Source organism: Balaenoptera acutorostrata, chromosome 2 (assembly GCF_949987535.1).
Source record: "Balaenoptera acutorostrata chromosome 2, mBalAcu1.1, whole genome shotgun sequence".
NCBI classification, from domain to species: Eukaryota; Metazoa; Chordata; class Mammalia; order Artiodactyla; family Balaenopteridae; genus Balaenoptera; species Balaenoptera acutorostrata.
In genome coordinates this window covers 96,426,701-96,450,898 of record NC_080065.1, presented here as the reverse complement: position 1 = coordinate 96,450,898, position 24,198 = coordinate 96,426,701, and the positions used below count along the sequence as shown (strand labels likewise).

The 24,198-nt window shown below is 38.6% G+C and overlaps 2 long non-coding RNA genes across 3 annotated transcripts in view; one reads left to right on the top strand and one right to left on the bottom strand.

The window, feature by feature from the left end:
• LOC130707244 (uncharacterized) overlaps positions 1-24,198 on the bottom strand; it is a 259,676-nt gene that overhangs the window by 131,164 nt on the left and 104,314 nt on the right. The window lies entirely within an intron of this gene.
• On the top strand, positions 7,806-23,363 carry LOC130707245 (uncharacterized). Its single transcript, XR_009007145.1, has 3 exons — positions 7,806-7,881; positions 10,301-10,414; positions 20,484-23,363. It is a non-coding gene; the product is annotated as an uncharacterized LOC130707245 (long non-coding RNA).

The following is a 24,198-nucleotide window of genomic DNA, read 5'->3' as shown; positions in this document are numbered from 1 at the left end:
GGAGCTCAGGTCCATGGAGTAGAGTCACATGGACCAAACAGCTAATGGAGTTGAGTCATCAGTGTCTAGGGGCTCAGCCAATTATTTCCCAACTGAGGATCTTTTTAGAATACAGATTCACAGACCATTCCCTGGATCTCTTTCACCCATATTTCTTGGTATAGTTATGCATCTGAATTTTTCAAAAGTTTCCCAGGTGACTGGATGATCAGGAAGTTTTGGGAAACAGAGGGCTAAACTAAAATTATTCTAAGTGGGCATAAAAAAGGGGAGAGGATTTCTCCATCTGCTCACAGACAGAAAAAGCCTCCTTAAACTACTTCCCCAGCATCCAGCGCTGCTAACTAGAAGTCTGATTACAATTTGACTCTTACTCCTTTCTTGGCCATCTGTTTGTGTGATTGATTGATTGGTTTTCTCTCTGGAAGCTTTAGACTTTGGAAACCAGAAACCTCATTAGGATGTAGCTATTTAAGGGCATTCTATCAATCTGAAGACCCAAAACCCTCGGCTCAAGGGAAATTCCTCTAGCTCCTTTTCATCACTTCCATTTCCTATGTTCTCTTTTACTGAAACTCCTATTCTATGGGTGTTTAACATCAAGGATTAAAATGCTTGTGTTTTAATTTTTAACTCATTTTTTCCTATCCCTTTCTCTTTCTTCTCCAAATTTTAGAATATTTTATTGTCCAGAACACTAATTCAGCCTTCAGCAATGTTCATCCTGTTTTTCAGCCCTTGCATTTGATTTTTTTCCCCTACTTTGCCAGTGAGATTTTTAATTTCTAGAACCAATTTGTGTTTTCTAATTACTCATCTTCATAAGAGTCTTTTCCTCCCCTTCTCTCTCCCCTCCTCATCTTCCTCCTTCTTTGCTTTTCTTTTAATGGATAATAGTCACTTGACTTTCTCTAAAGATGTTTTTTATGTGTTTCTTATTAAGTTTTCATCCATTTCTTGAATTATTTCTTTTATAACCTTAGATCTGTGGTTCTGTTACTTCATCTTGTTCCTTCTATTGTTTTTCATCAACTACCTGGTGATAGGTGGTTGTCCATTAATAGCTGGCATGGGTTACTTCTGCAGTGATACAGTTCCAATGTTCCAGTAGGCCTCAACTTTGATCGAAAAGACTGCTCTTAGTTTTTACATAAATTGTTAGGGTGGGTCAAGCAGACAACACCCCTTCAGGCTCCCTGGGCATGGGCAGGCAGGCAGGCTGGGTACCCATCTGCTCTACACCTTGCCAACTTAGGAAGATGTGTACATTGGCAGAGAAGCACTTCAGAGCTTGAAACTCCTGGCAGAGCAGTCTGTTCCCTTTTTTCCCTCTGTGCCTGTGTGCGTCTCATGTCACCACATGATCTGCTCTCCTTCTCACTCAGACCCCTAAAGGCTTTATTTTGATAATACTTTTCAGGCTTACCCTGACACTGAATTTCACTTGTGCCTGTCATTTAGTTTAGTGGGGGAAGTGAAAGGACTGACCGTTCTGCTGCTCAGATTTAGCTCCTGTTTAATTACTCAGAGGGCTATTCCTTCACCTCCCTCTCCTCTATATTAGGTCACTCTCAACTTGGAGGATCTCAGGATTGCATTCTCTCTAATTCACAAAAATTCTCAAAATTTTCTGCCTGCTGATGACATTCTTCCTCCTTTTCCAACATTGCTCTGAAATATATACATATATTATATATATATATACACATTCAGCCACATAAGAGATTCAGGACAAGAGGAAATTTAGATATGTTGTCAGTCTAATCTCCTACAATAACTTCTCTTAGATTTCTCCCATATTAAACCACTGATACATTTGACCCCAGGCACAAGCACAAACATTTAAACCACACCTTTCCTAAAATACATAAGAATCCAGTGAGTAAAAAAGCCACAAAACTCAAAGGCTAATGACATCTGTTTCTTCATGAAAGCATAAATAGAGGAATTATATTTTATATTTGACCATTCTTTTTTTTATTTTCTTTTTCAACGAAAGAAGTTCTATCTGACAAGTATCTTCTTTGGTAAAGAGGAGCATCGCTAGAGTTGATAAAGCATACCATTCGACTACATATAATAGTTTCTATCATTTTCAAAATATTTAGTCCCAGAGAAACGTAAAGTGAACCCATCATCATGGCCTATTGTGTCATATAAGGTTATAATAAGAATGATGGGGGCTTCCCTGGGGGCGCAGTGGTTGAGAATCTGCCTGCCAATGCAGGGGACACGGGTTCGAGCCCTGGTCTGGGAAGATCCCACATGCCACGGAGCAACTAGGCCCGTGAGCCACAACTACTGAGCCTGCGCGTCTGGAGCCTGTGCTCCGCAACAAGAGAGGCCGCGACAGTGAGAGGCCCGCGCACCGCGATGAAGAGTGGCCCCCACTCGCCGCAAGTAGAGAAAGCCCTCGCACAGAAACGAAGACCCAACACAGCCAAAAATAAATAAATAAATAAATAAATTTATTAAAAAAAAAAAAAAAAAAAGAATGATGCCTGCAAGATATTGTGAAAACCTACATTAATAATTCTCAATCTCTTGAATGGCTATCAACCATCTGAAGTTACTAGTTACACAAGGAAACTGTTTCTTGCCAAAACACAGAACCACTGGCAGAGGGTTACAACCTCCTATTAATCTGCATACATGCTTCCCTTAGAGACTGAATTTTGAAATCACGTATTTTGATATTTATAAATATCACTCAGGTACGTACTATCTCCCATCTGCCCATAGTGAAGAATCAGGAATCACTCATAAGTCACACACCAATTCTATGTGTTCACCACAACATTAATCATAAGTGTGTGTGTGTGTGTGTGTGTGTGTGTGTATATATATATATATATATATATACACACACCATCCAGTTGTGATGTAAACTCAAAACTAAGGGCTTTAGAATCTCCTTATCCTATTTCCAATTCACATCTAGATGGTAAATAGGGCGCAAAAAGTGACCTGTAACAAGAACTTGTCTGTCACATATTCATGCATTCAATTTGGTCTTGAGTTGATGGGAGATGACATTCTACAGGGACAAAAATATAAAGGGAGAAAAGCAAAGAGCTTTGATATTAAATGGTAAGTTGTCCAGACTGCCCAGAGCAGCAAACTATAAAATTAACCAATGGGCCAAAAGGCCATGAAGGTAAGTTTTAAAGCATTTCTAAACACCAGGAGATGGAAATAGAGCTGTAATGGTAGTGCCAGAGGTTGTGATTATCTTTTCCCTGTGAATTGAGAGACATTCTCAAATCAGCCATGTCACACTAGGCTACCCCCAAAATTATAAATTAATAGCAAGCCACCACTAAGGTAGAAAAGAAAGAATCTGAAGAAAGCAAATGCTCATGCTAGCAGAAGATCCTACAGTATATATGCAATGGAAGAAAAACCTGCCTTGGGTCCCAGAAAGCCAGGGATCTGACAGTATTAAAATGATACATAAGGGACTTCCCTGGTAGCACAGTGGTTAAGAATCCGTCTGCCAATGCAGGGGACACGGGTTCGAGCCCTGGTCCGGGAAGATCCCACATGCCACGAAGCAGCTAAGCCCATGCGCCGCAACTACTGAGGCTGCGCTCTAGAGCCCACGAACCACAACTTCTGAGCCCAAGTGCCACAACTACTGAAGCCCAGGCACCTAGAGCCCGTGCTCCGCAACAAGAGAAGCCAACGCAATGAGAAGTCCGCGCACCGCAACGAAGAGGAGCTCCTGCTCACCACAACTAGAGAAAGCCCGTGTGCAGCAACAAAGACCAATGCAGCCAAAAATAAATAAATAAAGTTAAAATGATACATAAATCATATGCAAAGACAACTTCATTTTGATGGCTTAAGTTGAAAATATTTCCAGTGAAGACTGTGTGTCATGTTATGTTGAGTTTGGAAAAAGAAATAATTATATTACTATCTTTTATTTGTGTATAGAAATGTATTGGACAGATAAATCTAAAAATGTGTGAGGTGTTTCAGGCAGGAAAGTCTGGGGAATAAAGCACCTGTGCTGTATTAGCTTTCTAGAGCTGCCTTTCCTCTGTACCTGTGTCCAGATTTCCTCCTCTTATAAGGGCACCAGTCATACTGGATCAGGGCCCACCCTAATGGCCTTAGTTTAACTTAATTACCTCTGTAAGACTCTATCTTTAAATACGGTCCCATTCTGTGCATTCTGAGGTACTGACAGTTAGGACTCCAACATATGTATTTTTGAGAGGACACAATTCAGCCCATAACACATGCCATCTATTTTTGCTAGGTTTTTCTGTAAAGAGAGCAAGCAGTGAATGGATGAGGGCAGGGGGGCGGTGGCGGGGAGACTTACCACTGAATTCTAAATAAATAAGTTTACCAGAGCCCACACAACTGAATTAAATGTCAAGCAAGAGCCCACACTCGATGAAAGAAAAAATTCTACATATTCTTGACAAGAAAAGAAGCAGTGGCAACTTCAAGGAGACACACTGGTTCTTGCATGTGGGCCTTATTAATTCATATTAACAATAATAGTATACAAAGGTATAGATTCATCAACAAATTAGAGAAACATTATTAATTGCAAAGTGAACAGATAATCTAGGATTATTTAGGATGAGATCAAAGTTAATTACGTATGAAGCTCCTTTACTGGAAAATATGATAAAGTATTTGTGGTATTATTATGATTGGGATATCAAATCAATAATATTGTCTATACTATCTTTTTTCCAGTTTTCTGGTTTCTATATAGCAGTTGATTTTCATTATTAGGATCAGATTGTTGATTGAGGTGTTTGGCTTCTTTTTACAGTTTTTTTTTTTTTTTTAGAATATCATTAATAGCATATGAGTAGGAATATGAGTAACATGAAATTTCCTGGCATTTTGACCCTTACTGAAAAATCAGGCAGACCTGCCAAGATATGAGTGAGGACTAGCATATCACATCATGCTAACTAACGTCTTCCATTTCAAATTTTTCACCATGAAACATCCATGCATTTAAAATAAAAAACTACAGCAAATTCACTTCAGTAGGGTTTTTGACTTTAGCTTTACACTCTCCCCTCCAGACCTCATCAGCTGTCTGGAAATGCCACCAAGCAGTCTAGGTTTAAAGAAGTCAAAAGCATTGATGTTTCTTGGCAAACACATATTCCTCCTTTCTGAATCTCAATCACAGCTCTAAAACTATGGGGTGATGCTGGGACCTGCGTGGTTTACCTTGGTTTGTGACCTGTTTTAGCTCTTGTGCTGGTGACTCACTGAACACATCTCTTTTATTAATCCTTGTATGTACTGCTATCAATCAACACTGGGGCTGAAACAGCTTTCCCAAATGTCAGAAATAAACACAGTGTTTTCCTGTAAGCTCAGAGGGAAAAAAAAGAGATGAGGGCATTGGACATATAAAACCATATGCTATATATATTTGGCTTAGAAAGCTAAAGTTTTTAAAATCTGTATTTTAAAAGTTGGGAACCTATTTAATTTTCCCTACTCAGATTCTAGGGGACATGATTTGTCTATCTTAGCTTTTTTCAGTTTTCTGATACCTACATGAGATTGATTCTCATTATTAGGACGAGATTGTTGGTTAAAGCATTTGTATTTTTTTTGCTGTTTTTTGCTTGTGTGGTTTTTTTATTCATTTATTTGGAGGAGTTTCATTTTCCATTCATTGGTTTTTCCTGAACAGGCCTCTGTCTCTGCTTGCCATAGTTCATAACTATGGTTACTTTGAATCTTCTCTTCTCAAAAACAAAGCAAAACCTTTTAGCCAAATGAACTGTTTATCCTAAATATTGTTTCCAAACACCGTTTTGTTACAGAGCTCAAAACAAAAGTACCAGTAAACACTGTGTATGTCTGAAAAAAAAAAAAGGATAGGATATGGGGACTCAGCCTCTCCAACACAGAGGCAAAATATGAACACACTTGATAATGAAACCTTTCTTTTAATACAAATCATAGAAAAATCTTCACATATGTGCTCAGAGACATATAAAAATATTTATAAAGTATTGTTTGAAGTAGCAATAAATAAGGAAACCGTGTTAATGGAGGAGTAGTGAATAAACTATGAAATATCAAATCAATAGAGTACTATGCGGCAGTTAAAGGAATGAGGTGGACCTGTATGTGTGTAGCAGACATTTACCAGGTCTCTATATTTTGTTTTGCTTTTGGCCATTCAGCCTGCAGACCCATTTCTTTCTTTCTTTTTTTTAATTTTCTAGTCGTACTTTTGTTTGGGTTGAGAGGCATTTATTTATTTATTTATTTACTTTTAATGGCTGTGCCGCACAGTATGCGGGATCCTAGCTCCCCAACCAGGGATCGAACCCGCGCCCCCTGCATTGGAAGTGCAGAGTCCTAACCACTGGACTGCCAGGGAAGTCCCCCCATTTCTTATTTGAAGGGAATTCTCCTTTCACAAGCTAGGAACACTTGGTAGATTTAACATGTGACTTGCCCATCTCCTCTATGTACCCCTGGGTGGGCCCACAAAAATATTCTTTATGCCAAAGATTTTGGATATTTGGTGAAAGAGATACCAGCATCTAGAACATTTAGAAACAAGAATCAGAACAGTGCCTGATGCATAATAAGTGCTCAGTAAGTGTCATCTACTCCTATTATCCATCTGCACGGAAATCTACAGCATTAACTGGGACTGTGAAACAAACTTTTGTATCAATGCTACTGCACTCTGGCTCTGAGCTAACACTAATTCCTGAGGACCCAGAATATCACTCTAGACTACTGGTCAGAGAGAGGGTATATGGATTCAGATTAAAATGGAATGTTGACAGCCTCAAAGTGGGTTTAGGAGGACCCTGAATTACAAACAAATACAAACTCAGGAGCTGAAGAATGGATATCCTTAATCATAGAGCCCCCCATGATAGCTTCCTGATTCACAGAGTAAAGAATAAAGGACTAAGTAACAAATGAAATACTCTGGAACATGTATCCCTACCACAATATTCAACCAAAAGCCATACTGCAATTCTGAGGACTAGCCAATGTGGTAACACCAGTGAAGATTTGAAATGAATGGGTGGTGGCTTCTATTCTACTACCATTTAATTCTCCAGTTTGGTTGGTTGAAGAAAGATGGATGGATACTGGAGAGTAACAGTGGGTGAACATAATCCATCAAGTAAGGCTGTTCCCAGAAGCACTCCATTATCAAACATAAGTAGATTTAAGGACGAGGTTTGAGCAGTTCTGAGAATCCAAGTAAACTGAAATGGAGATTGCTTATACTTATTTCGGTCCAACTGCAAAGCCACTCTATCGCTGAGAGGATCTTGGAAGCACATGCCATCAGACTGTGACTGCCCTGGTCCATCTGGCAAAACCATTCCTCTCAAGAGATGGAGACATCACATATCCCTGGAATGGTACCACTGTGCACTGAGTTTATTTAAAGCCCCCTTCTTCCGGGTCTGGGATTACCAAGACACTGTGATTCCCAAGTTGTTTAACTTTAGGAAAAGAACAGACTGATAATATAACTTTTATTCCTGAAATCATTGTATTGTTCCCATGGTTTCTAACCATGATAAAGCTTCTCAAGAAGGTTTGTCTACAGAGAAGGACTGTGTTGATCATGCTCTCACATACACGCCCAGGCCACACAATAGTTATATTTTCCTTTGTTAATAAATAAATCATCATTCTGTGTCTACCTCAGTCATGCAAGTAGTTTGGTAAGCATGAGTCATATTCTCAGGGCCTGGTCACTCCTGGGAAATACAAGTCATTGGAACTTTAAAAGATGACCAAATTTAGCTGGCCTCTCTTTTAGATGACTGCATGCAGGAGCACATGTCCATTCAAAGCATTTTAAAAGTTTCCATTTCCTTCCTCTCCATTTAGCTGTTGGTAAGTACCTGCACCTCCATTTTTATTCCTCCATCCTTATTGCATGGTAATTCGATTTCCGGTTACTCTTCTACTCCAAGGTCTTCACTAAAGGTTCTAGAAGGGTTTTCTGGGAACCCATGGTTTTATTGATATTGTTGTCGCTGTTGGAGATTATGGTCACATGATAAAACTAGGCCAGGCCCCAATTTTTCCTTCTCTATCCAACCGTTTCTAGAAACAATTAATACTTGATGCTCATATAACTGAAAAACTGGCTTCTTTATAGGTCCGTGGGATTTTTTTTCCCCAGAGATGCATATGCTTATTGATGCCTCTCCAAGAACTCTCTGCATCTGCCTGTTGCCCAAACCTGTTGCCAAAGCCAGTACTCTTTATTTCCTGAGTCTTACTTAAACACATTAATCTGGATAAAAAAAAAAAAAAGCAGTTTTCTGCTGACCTGTCAAAAAATCAACTCCACAAATGATTAAACTTTTCTCAAGTCTTCTTCCAAACAAGTACTGGATTGCCCAGAGATTTATCTTGGCAAAAGAAACACTGCAAACCTAGGGCATGCTGGGTAAAAATCCCATCACTAATCCTCAAAGAGGTGACTGAGTTTGCTTGGTATTCACTTTTGGCCTTTGGCCAGATATGTAGAAACTTTTTCTTAGTGACAAAATAGAACTAAGGATATTCAGGAGAGAAAGGGAGAAATGGAGGGAAGAGAGGAGAAGGAAAGGATAATAGAAACATGTAAATAAGAAATGTGTTCCTGGGGCTTCCCTGGTGGCGCAGTGGTTGAGAATCTGCCTGCCAATGCAGGGGACACGGGTTCAAGCCCTGGTCTGGGAAGATCCCACATGCCGCGGAGCAACTAGGCCCGTGAGCCACAATTACTGAGCCTGCGAGTCTGGAGCCTGTGCTCCGCAACAAGAGAGGCCGCGACAGTGAGAGGCCCGCGCACCGCGATGAAGAGTGGCCCCCACTTGCCACAACTAGAGAAAGCCCTCGCACAGAAATGAAGACCCAACACAGCCATAAATAAATAAATAAATAAATAAAATTAAAAAAACTTAAAAAAAAAAAACCCAATTGCTGTCCCATCCAATTTAAAAAAAAAAAAAAAGAAATGTGTTCCTTTGGGCTTATGCGTCAGAGTAGTGTGTTAATACTCAAATCCCAAATATAGGTTGAAATTTTATATTGTATTATTTTTGTAACTGTCTTATTAAGAGTAAATTCCCAAAATGGACCTATTATTACATGTCACAATTTAACAATGGAAGAGCACAGAACTTTAAAAAATTGTTTTAAAAATAATTGATTCTCTAACTCATGAGTTAGCAACTGAATCATTATAGAATAAATGGCTCACCTAAAAAAATGTGTTAGAGTTTCATATAAAGTTAGTATTTTTGAACTATTTTAAAACTAAGCAGTTGCATCACCTAAAATTAAGTTTAGCATTTGGTAAAGTCACTTTCTTCAAAGCTCTAAGGATCTTATGTTAGAGCAGTTAGTAAACAATCACATTCCTTTTTTTTTGTGGTTTGATCTGTTTGGTTGATGCCCCATTTAAAGAATATGCTTCAATTAACTAATTGCTTTTATGTGGGACACCCTATAATATAGTGGATACAACTGTATTTGTACTTATATGCCTGAAGTAAAATTAATTAACATATAGGATGTTTTAGTTTTTCAGGCCTCCTCAACAGGAAAAATGTATCCTAAATCAATGAGCTAGAAACTTAAAATAATACGCGTACACTTATATTAATATGAAAACAATAATGATGATGGCATTTACATCTTTAGAAGCCATCTAGCTCATTTTATAGATAAGGACACTGAGGTCAAGAGAATTATAAATTAGATGACATCTGGCTTCAAAATAGTAAAAATATTTTTGCCCTCTTCTTTTAAAAATCACTCTCAAAAAGCATAGGTAACAAAAAACAGAAACAAAACTTTGACTTCAGTACGACTGAGGCTCTCTATAACCCTGAACCAAATAGTATATGAAAGCCGAGAGCGGATGGAGAAATGGTAAATGGCTTAGCAGGCAGCAGGAAGATTAAGTCCACAACAGCATGATACAAATGAGAAGCAAGCCATCTCTATCCTAGAATCCTCGAAAGTCTTAGGAAATGGAGGTAGCAGTTGTTAAGGAAGCCAGTTGGAAAATTTCTACGAGGAGCAGTGAGAAGTTCAGGTCCCCACCTCCATAACCAGGCAACATACCTCTTCCACCTCCAACAAAAACTGAACCAGAGGGCCCTAGATTGGGACACCAAGCACAGAGCAGGGTGAGATGTGGTGCCTTGCTGAAAACTGGAGGATTACATTTTATCAGCATAATAAACAGTGAAACTCCCAAGCCTCTCTGCCTGCCCACATTTAGTATGCTAAAAGCCATCATTATACCCTCCAGGCAGGAAGCTGGAAGATCCTCTTTCTGAGAAGAATTGTTCCAGAATAAAAATCAACAGAATCTCACATCCCGAGGGAAAATCCTGCTGACCATCTTGATGGTATCCACCAATCGGTAAGACCCAGCCAAATACACCAATTCCAATCAGTATTTTACTGCTTCTCTCATAAATGTAAACATAGTCAAGACTGACTAGATTAGACATTTGAGATATGTGAAAGATAGAGATCAGATCTGCCTTGCTGGGCTTTATGATAATCATATGAGTTTGTAAATTCACAGTGTCTGGCATGTGAAGGTGCCTGCAATGCATCCATAAGATTCTCAAATAACACTGAATTCAAGTGTACATTTCTTCCCCTCCCAAAACAACCAAACATGCATATTCACAGTATACCTTTAAAGGTAAATGGAGCATTTTGTTGTGTTGCTATTGCTCTTGTTGTGATTTTTGTTTTTAAATAAAGTAGAAGGACTATGTCCTCAGCAGTTTCAAGAGGGATATTTGGAGCATGGATACTATAAAAATTGGAAAATTCCTTGTCTGAAATGCACATTCATGGATAGTCACACATCTAGCTACACAAAGAACAAGCATCTTTAGATGCACACTTTTCATATAGGTGTGCACATCAAAACCTCCATGTCTACCTGGAGATTCTGGAAAGGGATCTTTCATACTACAATTAAAGAAATCGAAAGCACAGTGATAGTTTTTCTAGACAGGGTGTCTGATCACCAATGTAAATGGCAAATTACATAAGATTAATGTTAATCTGAAGCTCTTTCTCCTCTCTCTTACCAACCCCATCAGTTGGAACAGTCCCACACCTGTCACAGGATCTTTGCTGTGGATCCTTGTGTGACTCCTCATCATGCATCCCTCTTCCTTGAGTAATGGGCCTGGGTGGTACTTCTTACCAACTCTCAGACTAAGTGGTTCACATGGAACCAACTCCATCCTCCCATCCTCAAGCCTAGAGGTGGACACTTGATCCTTGAGGGACAATCAGAACATCATCCGCCTACTCCCAAACACAGTAATCAGTTAAGCAAAGAGAATATGTCCACATCAGAAAGTTCCAGGCCTTTGGCCATGGGCACAGGGTGAGAATTCTTTCCTTTCTGCAGCATGAAAGATGTAAGTCTGAGCTGCTACGGGACAGGTCAAAGAGAAAGCCTACCTGAGAGGGAAGCCAACTTCCAGAGGGATGCGAAACCAAGATTAAAAGGGTGATTTGGTTCTGATTACATCAATACACTGGATCTAGCAGTACTCAAACAAGAAATACCCTGGACTTTTCATGTATATGGGCCAATAAGTTCCCTCTCTAGCTTAAGCCAATTTGGATTGGGTTTCCTATTACTTGAACTAAAAAACCCTAATACAATCCTGAATTTGTATGTAAGTATATTCAAGATAAAATTTTACGGTATAATCTAGTCTCCTTCCTTAGATCGTATAAGCTAAACTCCCCCACAGATGTCTCACATATAAATAGTCTTCCAGCACAAATATCTATCATATTAATAATAGAGTCTAAAAGTTATTTTAAATTTTCCAACATCTAGTATACTTAATAAGGAGTGCAAAATGCTCAATAAATGTTTATTGAATGATTTGAAAATGACAGGCTGAATAAATGAATGAATAATGTAGATCCCTAACCTTGTCTAACATTAATGCATGCAGTATAGATTCTCTATATAGATAATCATTAATCCTAATTTAATGATTTCCAAGAATCGTTGGAAGCTCCCAATCTCCTTCAGTGGAAAGAAAAATATTAAATTAGCTTTATCTAATGCAAACAGAATGTGCCTACAAAATTCTTAGTGCTTGGTTAGAAATTTAAAAAAAACAAGTTAAACTGGCATGGTTCTTGTCAACTAGAAACTCATCAGCTATTATGGATAATATATGAAGAGAACTCTAAAGGAAATATGAATCTACAACTGTATGTATATAGTTATGGCAATTACTTTTTAAAAAAATCCTCACATTATACTGATCCCTTTATAGTCCTGGGAATTTTCCTCTAAATATACACTAATCTGTTTGTACAATAATAATAATTATAGTCATTTATTAAGCAATTACCTTGTGCCATACATTGTGAGAAATTCTTTATATACATTACTTTTTTTTTTTTTTTTCTGTGGTGGGGTCTTGTTTTTTTTTTGTTTTTTTTTAAACATCTTTACTGGAGTATAATTGCTTTACAATGGTGTGTTAGTTTCTGCTTTATAACAAAGTGAATCAGTTATACATATACATGTGTTCCCACATCTCTTCCCTCTTGCATCTCCCTCCCTCCCACCCTCCCTATCCCACCCCTCTAGGTGGTCACAAAGCACCGAGCTGATCTCCCTGTGCTATGCGGCTGCTTCCCACTAGCTATCTATTTTACATTTGGTAGTGTATATATGTCCATGCCACTCTCTCACCCTGTCACATCTTACCCCTCCCCCTCCCCCTATCCTCAAGTCCATTCTCTAGTAGGTCTGTGTCTTTATTCCCGTCTTGCCACTAGGTTCTTCATGACTTTTTTTTTTCCCTTAGATTCCATATATATGTGTTAGCATACTGTATTTGTTTTTCTCTTTCTGACTTACTTCACTCTGTATGACAGACTCAAACTCCATCCACCTCACTACAAATACCTCCATTTCATTTCTTTTTATGGCTGAGTAATATTCCATTGTATATATGTGCCACATCTTCTTTATCCATTCATCCGATGACGGACACTTAGGTTGCTTCCATGTCCTGGCTATTGTAAATAGAGCTGCAATGAACATTGTGGTACATGACTCTTTTTGAATTATGGTTTTCTCAGGGTATATGCCCAGTAGTGGGATTGCTGGGTCGTATGGTAGTTCTATTTTTAGTTTTTTAAGAAACCTCCATACTGTTCTCCATAGTGGCTGTATCAATTTACATTCCCACCAACAGTGCAAGAGTGTTCCCTTTTCTCCACACCCTCTCCAGCATTTATTGTTTCTAGATTTTTTGATGATGGCCATTCTGACCGGTGTGAGATGATATCTCATTGTAGTTTTGATTTGCATTTCTCTAATGATTAATGATGTTGAGCATTCTTTCATGTGTCTGTTGGCAATCTGTATATCTTCTTTGGAGAAATGTCTATTTAGGTCTTCTGCCCATTTTTGGATTGGGTTGTTTGTTTTTTTGTTATTGAGCTGCATGAGCTGCTTGTAAATCTTGGCGATTAATCCTTTGTCAGTTGCTTCATTTGCAAATAATTTCTCCCATTCTGAGGATTGTCTTTTGGTCTTGTTTATGGTTTCCTTTGCTGTGCAAAAGCTTTTAAGTTTCATTAGGTCCCATTTATTTATTTGTGTTTTTATTTCTATTTCTCTAGGAGCTGGGTCAAAAAGGATCTTGCTGTGATTTATGTCATAGAGTGTTCTGCCTATGTTTTCCTCTAAGAGTTTGATAGTGTCTGGCCTTACACTTAGGTCTTTAACCCATTTTGAGTTATTTTTGTGTATGGTGTCAGGGAGTGTTCTAATTTCATACTTTTACATGTACCTGTCCAGTTTTCCCAGCACCACTTATTGAAGAGGCTGTCTTTTCTCCACTGTATATACATTACTATTTCTTGAACTCCTCATACCAATTGTACTTAAAATAATCTATCTGAAAGTTTAAATACTGTAAGCATTCAAATAACTAATTTATTCTTAAAAAAAAGGTTTTTCATGATCATCCATCTTTATTTACACTATATAATAACAGAGGAGCATTTTGCTACAATATTCTGTGCTAAGAGATGGTGTGACCTCCAAGGCTGCAAATGACAGAAAGGTGATGACAAAATGGACAAGGCAGTGAGGATTATAAAGGATGGTTAGAAAATGATTCTGATGAGGGTCTTTGATGTTGTGAAAATTTCATAAATCCCATGGAACAAAATGTATTCATTGGTAAACAGAAGTTACTCCAAATGCATAGGATAGGAGAGAACCTTGAAAATGAAGGAAGGCACAAGCAAGCAGAGGCCCCCTGCCTGATCTTTTCCAAAGACCTATCATCCTCTCCTGTGGCTGCTATAGAAAAAGCAAATCCTGATGGTTAGTGATCTTACAAAACCTCTTTCTGCAGATTAGGAACAAATTTCATGTTTTTAAAATAAATTTTATGCTTAAAATAATTACCAGACTTTTTTTAGCCATGTTTTTAAGGAAATGAGTATGGCTTATAAAGTCTGATTCTGCAGTAAAAATTTGGTGGGCAAAATATATTAATTACATATAACAACATTTACATCATTAAATATTTATATTTTATGTGATACATATTTTCCTTTCACAGGTAAACAAATATTTTCATTCAAAACATCCACAGATACACAATGAATTCTTTAAGTAATTTGCATGGCATTCAAGTCATAAAAAAGATTCTGTAAGACATCTATGCATATTAAATTTGTTTATTTCTTATCATACTTGACATCTCATATTATATACCAAAACTGTCAGACTAAAATGCCTTTTGTAAATCATTGCGCTCTTTTGGAGTTAAGATATCTAAAGTAAGAAATATTAATCTGGAATGGGTCAGGTCCTGACAGTCTAAGTAAATGATCTTTTACTCTAGGTTATCAGTACCCACACTTTATTGATGGGGAAAGCGGGGCTCAGAGAAGTTAAGTAATTTTTCCAAGGTCAAAGTGAGCCAAGATTCAAATCCTTGTCTCTCTGATTCCAAAGCCCATGCTCTTAACCAGTGTGATTCAAAGAGTAATGACCAAAGGAAATGCAGTATGACTGGTCTGGCATAGCCCATACAGAATACAGTGTATTACACTAGATACAGCAGTGCACAATAAAATATACCAGAATATAACTCCATGAGGTCAAGGATTTTTATTTGTTTTTTTCACTGTTGTAGCTCCAGAACCTATGACAGTTACTAATATATACGAGGTACTTAATAAATATTTGTAAAACAAATAGAAAAATGATTACTTCCCTATACTTACTATTAACACAACCTGATGCTTAACTTTTTTAGCAATGAGAAGATAACAGTGTCTTGTATTTACATCTAAAACTCTTGTTTTTTCTCATAAGCAAATGGTAAGTCACAACTCTTCTATCATGTAATTGTGAAGTGTTTTTAAATTCTACAAGGGGAGAAAGACAATAAATCTGATAAATAAGTAAATAACATAGTATACTGAAAAATAAACAAGTGCTATATAAAAAGAAAAAAAATAGAGCAGGATCAGAGGTGCTGGGAGTTGGGGTGCTATCATTAGTATTTAATAGTGTGCCAGAGCAGACTTACCGAGAAGGTGACATTTAAGCAGGAGGTTACAAAAAGGCACGCAGGTATCTGGGGGAAGAGTGCTGCAGGCAAAGGGAAGAGCCAACTCAGACCCTAAGGTGGCACTGCGACTGGTGTGTCTGAGCAACAGCAAGTGGGCCATTGTGACTGGAGCAGAGTGAGCAAGGAGGAGTCTAGCAGAAGATGAAGTAAAAGTTATGGGAGGAAGGGCAAAGCATGCAGGCTCCTGCAGCCACTGCAAGGTTCTGACTTTTCCTCTAAGTGAGATGTAGCAGGATTTTCAGCAGAGGCTGCTATATTGAGCACAGACTGAAGGCACTAAAAGTAGAAGCAGAGAGACCAGGAGGAGTTTCCTGCAATAATCCAGGCTAGAGATAATAGTGTCTGGGTCTAGGGTGGTAACAGTAGAGATGATGAGATGTGATGAGATTTTGGATTTATTTTGAAAGTAGTGTCAACATGCTTTCTCAATATACTGGATATGGAGTGTGAGAGAAAGGGAGACAAAATCAAGGTTTTTAGCCCAAAAAACTTTAAGGATAGAATGCCATTAAATGAGATGGGGAATGCTATAGATGGAGCAGACTTGGCAGGGGGAAATCATTCCTAGACAATTGTAAGAATCAGGCATTTGGGAAGGAGATCTAAACTGGACATGCAAATTTGGAAGTCATCAGTATACAGAAACCATGAAACCAGATGATCATCGGGCAATAAATGCAGAAAGAGAAGAAAATCAAGGAGTGAGCCCTACTTCTAGGGCTCATAAAGAAGAAGAGGCTGCAGAGAAGAGAAGTACAAGCAAACAGACTGAAAATGAGTAGACAATAAAGTAGTGGTAAAAACAAACTACAATGGTATCTTGGAAGTCAAAGAAAGAATATATCAACCAGAAAGAAAGAGGTAATCAAAGCACCAAAGGGTGCTAACAAATCAACTAAGATGAGAATGAAGAGCAGTTTTAAAAGAATTATGGGGGCAAAATGATGATTAGAGTGGTTTTTTTTTTTTTTTTAAAGTTTTACTTGATTTTATTTATTTATTTATTTATTTATATATTTATTTTTGGCTGTGTTGGGTCTTCGGTTCGTGCGAGGGCTTTCTCCAGTTGCGGCAAGCGGGGGCCACTCTTCATCGCGGTGCGGGGACCGCTCTTCATCGCGGTGCGCGGGCCTTTCTCCATCGCGGCCCCTCCCGTCGCGGGGCACAGGCTCCAGACGCGCAGGCTCAGCAATTGTGGCTCACGGGCCCAGCTGCTCCGTGGCATGTGGGATCTTCCCAGACCAGGGCTCGAACCCGCGTCCCCCGCACTAGCAGGTAGACTCCCAACCACTGCGCCACCAGGGAAGCCCGATTAGAGTGGTTTTAATAGAGAATGGGAAAAGAGAATTAGAGACATTGTCAAATAGACTCCTCTGAGGAGTTTTGCTGCAAAGAACTAGGGCAGAAGATCTAAAGAAGACCTTTTAAGGTAGAAGAAATAATAGTATGTTTATATTCTTGTGAATGTAACATAGTAGAAAGTGAAAAAAGAAAAGACATTGTAAGAAATCCCAGAATTCCTGGAATTATTTTCTTGAGTAAATGAAAGGGGTGGAATCCGGTGTATATGATGATGGTTTTATGTCTGGTTGTAACAGTTTATCTCTCTAGTAACATAAAGGAAGGCAAAGTATGTGGGTGCAGAGAAGATGATGGGTGATGTGGAAGTTTTCATGAGATTGCTTACATTTTTTTCAGTGAAAAAGAAGGAAGGTCATCAACTGAGAGTAAGAATGGGGAACGTGATAGTGTTTGAGGAGAGAGAGAAAAAGTCTAAACAGTCATGTGACAGACTTGGAGAGGGAAGAGATTAGGGACATACAAAATGATCAGTGGCAGCATTAAGGGCTCACTTCAGGTTAGTGGTCATGAATTAAGAGTGAGGCTAGTGGGACTTCCCTGGTGGCACAGTGGTTAAGGATCCGCCTGCCAATGCAGGGGACATGGGTTCAATCCCTGGTCCGGGAAGATCCCACATGCCACAGAGCAACTAAACCTTTGTGCCACAACTACTGAGCCTGTGCTCTAGAGCCTGTGAGCCACTTCTACTGAGCCCTCGTGCCACAACTACTAAAGCCCGCACGCCTACAGCCCATGCTCTGCAACAAGAGAAACCACTGCAATGAGAAGCACTCCCACAGCAACAAAGAGTAGCCCCCGCTCTTCGCAACTAGAGAAAGCCCGTGTGCGGCAACAAAGACCCAACACAGCCAAAAATAATAAAATAAATAAATTTATTAAAAAAAAAAAAAAAAGAGTGAGGCAAGTCTGCAGGGTGGTGGGCTTTTCTTCAGTCCTGTTTATCCATGGATCCATGTAGAGAGTTGGATTTACCCAGGGTTGTGGTTTTGTAAAGGACAAGGCAAGAGATGGGCAAGGGAGTGATTATAATGATCAACCATGAAATGAGGCTTGGTGAGGAGGAAATAGAAAACAGCAAGGGGGTAAGAGACAATCAAAGGTGGTCGGTAAAATCAATGGAGTCGAGGTATTGAATTTCATCATTTTAATTGGAGCCATTTTTTTTAGCCACTCAACTCTTTTTGAATCTTAATTCTATTATTAACTATATTGCATTTTTGTATTACATGAAAGTAATGCTAAACTTGGCACTAAATCACTCATTCATTCACCTATTCAAAAATTTTTTTACTGAGTACCAGATGCTCTGGGATATAAAGTTAAATAAGATTGGTCTTTGACCTCAAGAATTTCACAGCCTACAAAAGGAAACAGGCAGGAAAAATGAGGAATTACAGAACAATGTGGTAAATTCTATGAAAAACTACTATAGCAGTACAGAGTGGAGATCTCTAAATCAAACTGAAGGATGACAGAAGACTTCTGAGGTGGTGTTTTGAAGATCAAATAGACAATCAAACAGGAAATAGAAAAGGGCCTTCCATGACTCATCCAAACCATAAATCAAAACACTTATTGAAGTTGGGCCAACTAGAGTCTTGTGGCACACCTCTAAAAATCACCTCCTAAATTATATAATTTCACTAAGTAGCCGCAGCTGTTCTGCCAGACCTGACCATTTCACCCAGCTGTTTTCTACATCTTGTCCATGAAGCCACCTTGAGTAACTACTTCAAAAATCTTGCTGGAATCAAAATGCTCTATACAGTTTCTCTGACCTCCCAATGCAGGGAACCTATCTAAGGGAGAGATTGGTTTGCCATTTGTTCTTAGAAAATTCATTCAGACCCTCACAATTTATCACTGACTTTTTCCCTAAGTGCTAACAAACCACTTGTTTAATATTCTGTTTTAGGATTTTGCCACTAACTTACATTAGATTCATCAACCTGTAACTTGACTGCTTATACAGGATGAAATCAGGGTGGGAATCAAAACCTCGTTTTGAAAATATTTTAAGGAGATGACAGTGTTTGAGAGTCACTTTCATGCTAAGGGAATTGAGACGCGAAAGTTCTGCCTAAGACAAAGGATGAGGATAGACAGGGTAAGATAAATGGAAGGAAAAGAGAGAACATTAGCTGGAGAAATGGAGTGTTATTTAAGAAGTTTGTATTCAATCCATGAAGGGGAGTAATCCAGGTCAGCCTGGATAAAGTCCTTAGAAGTCAAAGACTATGTCTTGGTTCTGACATCTGGTAAACGGCTTTCTTGGAGCTTGAGATAAAAGCCAGACGAACTGGGGAAAAACTTGGAAACCACTTTTAAATAAAACAAAGGAAATTCTTTTCGATGACATCACACCAACTCTGCCAAATCCCAGTTTGCCGATGCTTGTCACAATGTTTACAATTAAGAATTTGCATACATAAAAGTCCTTGGCTCCACTGCAGTTCAGCAAGGCTGCCAGGAATCTGGAATAACTCCTTCAAGGGGAAGGGAAAAAAATTTAATTGATGACCGACAAAGAATCACTGCTCAATCCAGATAAAAGATACTAGTGGGTTAAAGAAATTGCATTAAATGGGTCGGTGAAGGCCTATCTGATAGCCAAGCCACTAATTGCTTTTCTTCTTGCCTTAATTGTAAAAGTTAATCCCCAAGTTTTGTTTTGATTCCTTTAGTTGCCTACATTAATTTTTCAACCTTAAAATCAAAATACGGACTTAATACTGCTTTTATCAAGGTTAAAAACAGTGCCTGACAAGGATGAGGATGGCCAAGGGAGAGACTACTTTTGATTAAATCTTATTTAAAAAAAAAAAAAAAAGTAATGCTTGAGCGAAGTATCTGACAAGCAGAAAATCCAATATTCTCTGTTCAGTTTTTGCTGGGGAGGCAGGAAATGGAAGCTAGAAATCCTGAAATTGCCAAAATGAAAGCAGTCTGATTAAATTTCTCTCAACTTAACATTGAGAACAATGTATTATTATTCCAAGATTAGCCAGCCCTGAAAACAAGCATGTTTCCTTCAGGGAAGGCAGTTAAGGCAATCAGAACAATATGCCAATTGTTGTCTTTTCGAATATCGTTGAAATACTCCTTCCATTTCAACAGAAAAAAAAATTTTTTTAACCAGCATTATTTATGAAACATCAACCAAACAGTATGAATAATTATATGGGTGGGTACTCCATGGATGGGTATTGTCTTCTCTATTGTTTTATATGCTCTGAACAGACAACCATGCTACAAAACCAAGAAATTTTGAAAACTGAGTCACATGAATAGTTTAAATTGAAATGAAATGAAATATATGCAAAATTAATCTGGCATATTTAATGATGAATCATTGTTATTGTGATTTTATGTTACTGGTGATTATGCATCATTGAAGATTGGTTTATATATTTATCGTAACCAGCATTTTAAACAATTTTTTTCTCTTTTTTTATTTCTCAGTGCCTGCTGCCGGTGTTGCTTGACAGTTTTCTTCACTCCATGGTAGATTTTAATTCTCATCACTTTATTCCCGTCATAGAAGTTAAAATAAATTTCTAGACTTGGTACCTCAAATTTAGGCCCAAGGCTCTAGACTGTGGACCTCTGCCCCACAGGGCCTTGCTCACTCCCACCACCACAGCAGGCCTTCAAATGCCATCAAATTACTCTCCATTCAGGACCCTTGAATTCCTGCTGGCTGAAGAGTGAAGAGAATAAAATGTTGGCTGTAAGCCTGTGCACGAGCTGGTGATATGGCAAGCACATGCGGGAAGCGGTGTACAGTGCAGGGGTGGAAAAGCAGGTCAGTCTGCCTGCACGGACTGACAAAGGGGTGGGCGACAAAGGGAAGAGGCTGATGCCAGGGAGGGAACAGATGTGGAGTTTATAAGCCTACACCCCAATACCTTCTGAGAAAACACAAAGCTGTTTCCATTGGTTTTTTCCTATCTACCTTCTCCTGATGTTTAGCCTTAATATTGCCAGATGCCTTTAAAAATAAGGGACAGCTTATCTCCACATTATTTCACAGACACCTTTTCCATTTTATGCACTGCCTAGGACTTAGCGTAATGCCTCATATGCTATAGGAACTCAAAGAATAATTATTGAATACATTATTTTTAATCATTCTTGAAAGAAACTGCTCAGTATTGTATGTATATTGCTCACTAGAACCAGGTCATTGACTCACCTAACCAGTTCATAGCTTATTACTAAATTGTTGATCCAGAAACAGTCCAGGCATCCAGGGTATAGCAGGGAGAGAGTGCGCCTGAGTCTAGTTCTGGATTGTTCATCCAGTGTTCTAGCTATAAAACAGGTAGAAATCTATTCTCTGGCTCAAATCTACATTTTGTCTTAAATAATTGTGTGAATTTGATCCTAGAAGCAGCCAGCTGCTAGATCTTAGAGCATATAGTTATTACACTACCTAGGTTTTCTTGTCTTTAATAAGAGGGGCCTATTCATTTCACTACATTTTATTAAGCAGGTCTTGCCTGCAAAGCATTGTGCTCCACACTTCTACAGAGGAGAAACATGACAGTACGGTGCCCTCTCTTTTCTTCAGGAGCCGAGACCACCCAAAATAGGTAGGTCTCTATCCTCCTCTAAACATTCACAAGGAAGGGTATTTAGGAACATCTCTTAATAAACAATGTTAATAAAAGTAATTCTTCCTATTTCTTTTCCTTAAATCCCTTTTGGGATTTAACAAGGACACTGATAAAATGCCTTACATTCCCTAGAGTTAGGAAGCTTTGTATTTCTAATCTAAATCCTGTGTGCTATAGCTTAAATCCATTTCCTCTTATTCTGTTCTCATGGAAGACAGAGAAAAATCATTCATCCTCCTCTATATCCTCTATATAATAGTTCTTCATGTATTAAAGGTTTCAGTCCTCATTTCTCCAGGTTACATAATGCCAATTCCTTTAATTTTATTCATATATCTTATTTTCCCAAGCTTTTAAATTAATTCCATTGCACTCCTCTTGGACTCTATGGATAATGAAATAGTCATGCAGTCCCTTTCAGATTCCAATTGGGTAATAAACATTCAAGGAAGGAAGTATTTTTAAATCTTAAATCAGAATGTCACATGACCTGGGGTTTAAAACATTTTTTGAGAGCAGGAGGAGGCTGGAAAGCACAAATAATATTGTCACAGAAAGCATGGGAAGAAGTAGGAAAGTACTGTTTGGGTATTGTTATTATTTTATAAAAGAGAAAATTAAAGCATGTATCACAGCAAATAAGGAAAAGATGTAAGATTAAAGTCACAATTAAAATAACCAGCTGCTGATTCCTGGTTTCCTACCAAATTGCTGTCAAATGACTATGATATCTGATCATAGTAATCTAGACTGAAGTTAAAAAAAAAACAACAACACAGTACCACAGTTTAATTGGGCAGTGGGAATTCACTCTACACTGTGGTCATATCACTGTTCTAGAAAGTCTTCCAGTTTTCTCCTCTTCCCTTTCCAACCAAGTTCTGAAAAAGAATTCCTCTCCACTGATATATTCTACAGGGAGAAGTAAGTAAAACCTCTGAGATTGTTAACCTATTAGACTTCATCTGATATCTAGAATCAATTAGCATGTATATGAAATATTACTTGCCTGAATTCCTTAACTGATGAATAGATAAATAAAATATGGCATATCGGGCTTCCCTGGTGGCGCAGTGGTTGAGAATCTGCCTGCTAATGCAGGGGACACGGGTTCGAGCCCTGGTCTGGGAAGATCCCACATGCCACGGAGCAGCTGGGCCCGTGAGCCACAATTGCTGAGCCTGCGCGTCTGGAGCCTGTGCCCCGCAACGGGAGGGGCCGCGATGGAGAAAGGCCCGCGCACCGCGATGAAGAGCGGTCCCCGCACCGCGATGAAGAGTGGCCCCCGCTTGCCGCAACTGGAGAAAGCCCTCGCACGAACCGAAGACCCAATACAGACAAAAATAAATAAATTAATTAATTAAAAAGAAAATCCTTAAAAAAAAAAAAAAACTTTAAAATATGGCATATCCACACAACGGAATATTATTCAGCCGCAAAAAGGAACAAAGTACTGACACATGCTACATACCATAGATAAACCTTGAAAACATAACGTTATGCGAAAGAAGCTAGACACAAAAAGCCACATATTGTATGAGTCCCTTTGTATGAAATGTCCAAAATAGGCACATCCATAGAGAGAGAAGACAGATTAGTTCTTACCACAGGCTTTGAGGAAGAGGGTTGGGGAGTAACTGCTTGATGTAGACAGCATTTCCATCTGAGGTGATGAAAAAGTACTGGAACTCGATAGTGGCGATGGTATTGCAGGGCTCATAAAGCGATATCATGTTTGTGAAGTTTGCCTTATGAAATGTACTTAATACCCCTGAATTGTACACTTTAAAATGGTTAAAATGGTAAACTGTATGCTATGTGTATTTTACCACAATAAAGAAAACATCAATTTGTATTCTCAGGGAGTGTATGTATTAACACAAAATGAAGCAGAAATAGAGGTGGGACACAAGAGGACCCTTTTGCAAGTTGGTCATCAGTTTAATATTTATTGAGAGCCTACTGAGAGCAAAATACTGGGCTGAGTGCAGAAACATAGCAGCGAATAGAGACAGATGTGGCCTCTGCCCTAGAACAGCAGTTTAGTGGAGCAGCCATTTTTCCATTTCTTCTCTCCCGCGAGAGATATGTTCATTCTTAGAGAAAAAATAAGAGAAAAAAAAAAACACAAAAAGAAACAGACTCTACTGAGCCACCAAATATACCTCTATCTGTAAATAAACAACCAAAAATGAAGCAAATACCTGCTAAAACAAACAGCTGCTAAAAAGTTCATCTTGGGTCCTAAAATAAGGATTGGCAAATTTATAGTTAAATTTACTCTTAACCTTATTGGATGCCATGAAAAAGAAGGGATACTGTATAGTGTATCTGCACATGATTTCACAAATAGGGATCCTTTCCATCTTACATATAATTTATCATAAAGAATACAAATTACAAGAGAGTTTGGATTACTCTTCAATAAACACTAACTCCTACCCTTCCTCACTCCTCCATGGGTTTGGTATATTCCCCTGCCCCGTGGATTCTGGGCTTGGCCACGTGACTGACTTTGGCCAGAGGAACCTTAGAGGATGATGGGTGTAGAGAGTTTC